This window comes from Sipha flava, unplaced genomic scaffold, assembly GCF_003268045.1.
Source record: "Sipha flava isolate LNK unplaced genomic scaffold, YSA_version1 207_pilon_pilon, whole genome shotgun sequence".
Classification (NCBI taxonomy): Eukaryota; Metazoa; Arthropoda; class Insecta; order Hemiptera; family Aphididae; genus Sipha; species Sipha flava.
In genome coordinates this window covers 642,380-648,777 of record NW_020272813.1, presented here as the reverse complement: position 1 = coordinate 648,777, position 6,398 = coordinate 642,380, and positions in this window count along the sequence as shown.

Genomic DNA, 6,398 nt, shown 5'->3' with positions numbered 1-6,398 from the left:
TTCTGTCGAACACGTTCTTAATCTTTACCTTAATTATATGTACATATTTTGTGGTGATTACGACTTACCTGAAGTTTTATAAGATCAAAATGACACTGATCTTACCTTCTCGTCGTCTCATCGTTGTGCTCCATATATCCCTGAGTTTTTTTTCTTCCTCTAATCGTTTTTTTCAAAATAACAACAATTTTAATAAAAACATGACTCCTTATTAGGTTTAGTACAGTAAAACTCGCTTAAGACGCTCTTTAAGAGACCAGCTCCCTAGAACTTCTTAAGCGGGAAAGCGTCTTATGCGGGAATGAAAAAAAAATGATGTTATTGAAATATCGAGTTAATTTTTTTATTATTAAACATGATTTAATGGAAAATACACTTATAAATTAATTATAATTCAATATTTCATCTATTTTTGATTGTTTAAGGTTCTGACAATGCGTTTCAAAAAGAAAGTTTTCAATTTTATTAAAACAACCTAACATTTCTTCGGAATTTTCAACAGACAATAATACTTTCCGAATTTCCAATAGGTGTTGCAAACTAGCAGTAATTGTAGGAGTAGATACTTTTTTTTTTCAACCATCCTTCATCGTATTTCTTCAAAATGTTAAGTTTGTCCGAATTCGATAGCGCTTTACGTTTTATACTACTAGCCATAACGAAATGACGGTTATACACTTGCGAACGAAAAGCATTTACTAAATCTCATAATACGATGAAATACAATAAAACTATTATAATAAGTAATGATAAAATAGGTATAGCGATAAAATAAAACGATAAGAACACGTATAATATTAAAAATTCTATCTTTATTTCACAAAACTACTAAAATTTATCGTAATATGCTGAACAAAAGAGCGTTTTACCCGATCAGACAGAGAAAAACTGAGCGTCTTAACAGGTGGTTTTTACATTGACTAGTATAGTAAATGTCTAGGGACCGAAGAAAAACAGCGTCTTATGCGGGAAAGCGTCTTAATCGAGTTTTACTGTATTTAGCAATATTGAAAAACTTTCAGTTAAAATATCATTAGATTTGTTAGTGCCGCCTGATCTCTACCACTATCTTCTATTTATCAATTTTCACAATAATATGCAAGTTCCTTGTTTCAATAGCTCACATTTCTTCTTTGACTTTAACAAACCTGATTATGCTAATATTTATTATTTTATTTCTAATTTCTGCTTGGTCGTCTACTTAATTACTTCTCAGTATTGATTTAACTTTTAACACCTTGTTTAATGATTTTCATTAGTTTGTCATAGGTTTTGTACCAATACAATACTATAAACAGTCAACTTATCCTGTTTGGTTCATGAAGAAATTAAAAGAAATTTTATTTTTGAAAAAAAAGCTCAATTAAAATTTAAATCCACTTTTAACACAGACGATTACTGATACTTTTCATTTCTCATGCATTTTAAGCACGAGTCTAAAAAATTATATCGGGGATATGTTGATCAAACTGAGCTATTAATTAACACTGATCCTGCCAGTTTTTGGAAATTTATAAAGAAACAACGCTATAATTCTAATATTCCGAAAACACTAACGCTTAATGGTGCTTCCAGTTCTAATGAACAGGATGCAGCTGAAATATTCGCCTCAAACTCCAAATCTGTCTAACCTGCAGGTAACCATATAGTTTAATTATGGTTGAAACAGCTACTCTACAGCTAACTTTCATTTAAAAGAGAAAACCCGATATTTTTAATAATAAAAAAATTAAAAATTAAATTTTTTTTTTTTAAAATCTACAAAACATAAATTTAACATCAAATGCACTAAAAAAATATATGAAATTAAATGGAAATTTATTTCTGATATAAGTTATGACATACTCAGAGCAGAATATCAAAGTTCTTATAAAAATATAATCATATCAAAACAGTCATTACCAGAAACATTTACAATTAAAAGAGGAAAAATTGACATTGACATCAAAAACTAATGATGAAAGTACTGTCAATAAGATAAAATGCATATCCTATAAACTTTTTAAAGTATGCTACTAAAATATTCTTATTAAATATAATTCATATATTGATGCACACTATTGCTTGTCAAAAGCATATCAATACTTATAATACTAGTAATACTTTGATATTGTAATGCACTTAAGAATGTATATTGAATATAATTAACTTAATTCAATATTATTTTGTTGAGTTATATCTAAAATAAAAAAACGTTAATATTAATAATTGTTTTCTGATAACAAATGTGAAAAATCATTATCAATATTAAAAGTAATGAAAATCGATTAAAAAATTCATTGGAGGAAGGAAATTTGGTTGCTTTTATAATGATGGCAATCAAAAAAGAGTTATTATGCAGCATTGACAGTGATGATAGATTTATTAAAATCATTAAATCAATTATTAAAAGAAAAACTTTCATATCATATTAGGTAAATATTTTTATATAAAATTAACGATGATTGTTTTAGCGTCAATTTTGACATAACGTCATACTAGGTTACTATAAAGAATGAGTTCGGTGGATATATCAAGGCGTACAACTGTATATCAAAGGAATGCACAAACAATTAGCCGCGGAGAGGGAAACCCGGGCCTGGGGGGGGGTATATCTTAAGGGTCTGATTATTTTTGACTGCCTATCATTATATTTATCAGGTAACTGTTATGATTAAAATAGTATGGGTATAAACCCTACTTATGGGTACCCACTCCTACACACCAAAAAATCATAATTAAACTGCAATATATATATATAGGTATCAGTGGCGTATCAAAGGGAGGCTGAGGGAGTTATAGCCCCCCTCCCCGAAATTTAAAGAAAATTATATTAATGGTCCATAAAAAATCGCTAAAAAAGTAAAAATATTTAAAAATGTTAGCATTAACACTTTACAGCTATCTATCTATGGTAGTTGGTATTTAATGCATATAATACTATGCATCGGTCGCGAATCGCAAATTCAACTTCAGTCTTGTCGGACTCGCATTATTATCTATTCATTAAGACATTGAAATTTCAGATAATCGAATATTTCATACATTTTTTAACAGCGGAAAGGCTTTAAGGTTAAAAAGTAATTAAATAGGAATTGTTAATTATTTTTATTCATCATATTATATTCATGTTTATTAAATAGAGGTTTATTTTATTTTATATAATTTTGGTCTATTATATTATGTCCTATTAAAAAAAAAAAAAAAATTTGTTACTATTTTTATTAATTTTTTTTAATAAGTAATACGTGTAAAATAATTTATTTTATACTACTATAAAATACGATATCCATAGTATTTAAAGTTCACAAGAGTATTATTAAATCAATATATGTTAAGGGTTATAGGAATCAAAATCTAAAATATAACTTTGACATCCACATGTTAAACTTATGGAAGAAGCTATCTAAACCACCGGTGTAAAAAAATTGAAATTGACTTTTTCCCCCGAAGAAAAATCCTGGTTGCGCCACTGATATGTATTTGTAGATATATGATAACATGTGAACTATTAGTATTTACAATATAATAATAAGTTAATTATCATACAATAATAACAATTATCACACATTAAATCACCCACTCACCCACCACTAAAAAATTTTCTGGGATATTTACCACATTTGTCATACCTGTTTGGTGCCACTGTTAGTAGATATCTATATTGTTACGGACATACATACGTAGGTCCTTACAACTCTTAGAGATATATACAATGCAAGTCATTGCATGAAAGCATCATATAATACAGCATGTAATATAATATATATGTCCTTGTGAATATCTAGATTTACAGAGAAGACACATAAAATTAAGTGGTTGTTGTAAAAAGCTGAAACAACATAAAAAACATACTATGTAAGGTATTATAAAATTAGATAGTTGATACTGTTCGAAGGGGATCTGGATATTAACTATATCCGGGTCAATTATCCCATAAGAACGGGGTAAATAAGGTAGTCCGAACAGACCACTATTGAGATGTGTTTTAGTCCAGTCTGAGCAAGCACCTTCACTCCAGTTTTAAATATCAAATCTTGTACTTAGAATAATTTCAATAAAGTGTTTTGAACTCAGAATAATTCGTTAATAAACAGTAAAAATATTCAAAGTCTTTAAATTATTTAATAACATATCCTCAAACATCTACTCTTCACGGTTGATTTGACGGCACGCAACAATATTGTAGTGTTAATAGTACAATAATAATAATAAATTAATAACAATAATATATGTTGTTGACGCTTTGATCATAAAATATAATATCCATATTAAGGAAAAATGTTTTTACATAAATTATGTAAAATATAAAAATATATCGTACTAGGACGTCTAAGCAAAATTGTTTTGCTCTAAGAAAAAAAAATCTAGGCCCTATGAAAAAATTTAGTCCTAACCCTGTAAAACCTCCCCCAACACTGTTGGAAAGCATTAAATACTTAGGCGGGCTGCACACTGAAGAAACTAGTTTTAAGAAACTAATTTCATGAAACCATTTAATTGAAAATCAAATAGACATGCACACCGAGTTTCATGAACAAAAATTTCTCATAGTTGCGCAACCACGGTTTCATGAAACTTGTAATTTTGGTTTCAACAAAGTTTCGTATAAATAATAATAATAATAATATATATTATAATACATTTTGTAAGTACATGTTCATGTTATTTATTTCATTTATTTATCATATTTTAATAAAATATATAAACTATATACTGCAGTATATACAGCATAGTAACAATAGTTATTTTTAACTAGTAACAATAGTAAAATCCTCAAAAAATAGAAACGTTATTGACGTTTTGACCAATATTATCTTTGTTTTTTTTTTATACAAAATATCGTTTGTGATTTTTTCCTCATCGGCGGTTAATTCCTTTGCAACTACATAGCTACTGTGCTGCTTATCTTTTAAAAGTGGATGAATCCAATACCTAAGTTTCCTTTTTTGTTACGAAGCCACCAATATAACAAAAACCCATCCTTATCATCAGACGACATTGTTGAAACTATACATTTTTAATTTCACCGGTGTACGCAAATATGAAATAAGTTTCATCAACCTAGTTTCTTGAAATTGGTTTCTTAAATTGGTTTCTAAAACTATTTTCTTCAGTGTGCAGCACGCCTTATTGAATATATACAAGACTTTAGGTGAATTTAATATCTATATAACATAATAAGTAATTTATGCTTAAAATAACATATAGGTATACATTTTAACCAATGAATCTGTAATTTAATTAATTTTTTAAAAAAAAAAAAAATAATCAATTTATGAATACTTTATCACTAAGGTTAAATTATAAAAGACATTTCTTTAATATTGCCATATTAAAGACTTATGCTAAAAAATACTGAGTATGTACACAGTATATAATTTAGGATAAAAATGTAAAGATTATTACATTCAATATATAGAAACTTCAGTAGAAAGCATTATTTAACAAAGATAAAACATTTAAATTTTAATTATAACCCTAATAATTATTACCAGCACATAATTTGAGAATGTTATTTAAATAATAATTTTGACAAATGACAGAACAAAATGTATGTTAAAAGTTCTTTAATCTTCAGACTTAAAGAATTTTCAACAAAATCAATAATTTAATTTCAATTTTTTTTTTTTTAGTAATTTACCGAAAACAAGGTCAGGCCACAATAATATTAGCATTTAATTTCTAGATGTTAAAAAATAATAACAAATAAGTTAAACTATAACATATATTTTGAAATCCTCATCGTGTAATAAAATTGAAATAAAACAAAATAAATTGTCAACACATTTACATTAATTTATAAGTATATATATACTTAGTATATATATATTATTTAGTATATATATACTTAAACATATGTATACATACATTTTTCTGTATTAAGTATAAGCTATTAACTATAAGCTTATCAACACTATATAATATAATTTATACATAATATTTCATAAATTTGATTTGTATGGACAATTATAAGTTAAAAAAAAATATATTATTATAATATCAGGCCTACCTACCTACAATAAACAATCATTTTTATAATTATATATTATTATACTTTATATTACTTGATAGTTGCTGTATTGTTTTACATAAATATCTTATTTTAATGTTCAACATAAATATAACATTTCATAGTAATTTTATTAACAATAATTCAGCCCTGTTGACGGGTCTACCCTTAAAACAAGTATACATTAAATATTATCAACATTTTATGATGTAAGAACAGAAAAAAAACTCTTCATTCTAGCAGATACATTAATTATTAAATTGTACATAATACATTATATCATGTATATTTAGTGAAAAATAAATATTACACATAATATATCAACTATTTAATTCTGCTCTTGCAAAAACAAATCTTCCAATAAGAAATTTTTATTTTTTGTATGCATAAATATTACGCGAGTTAA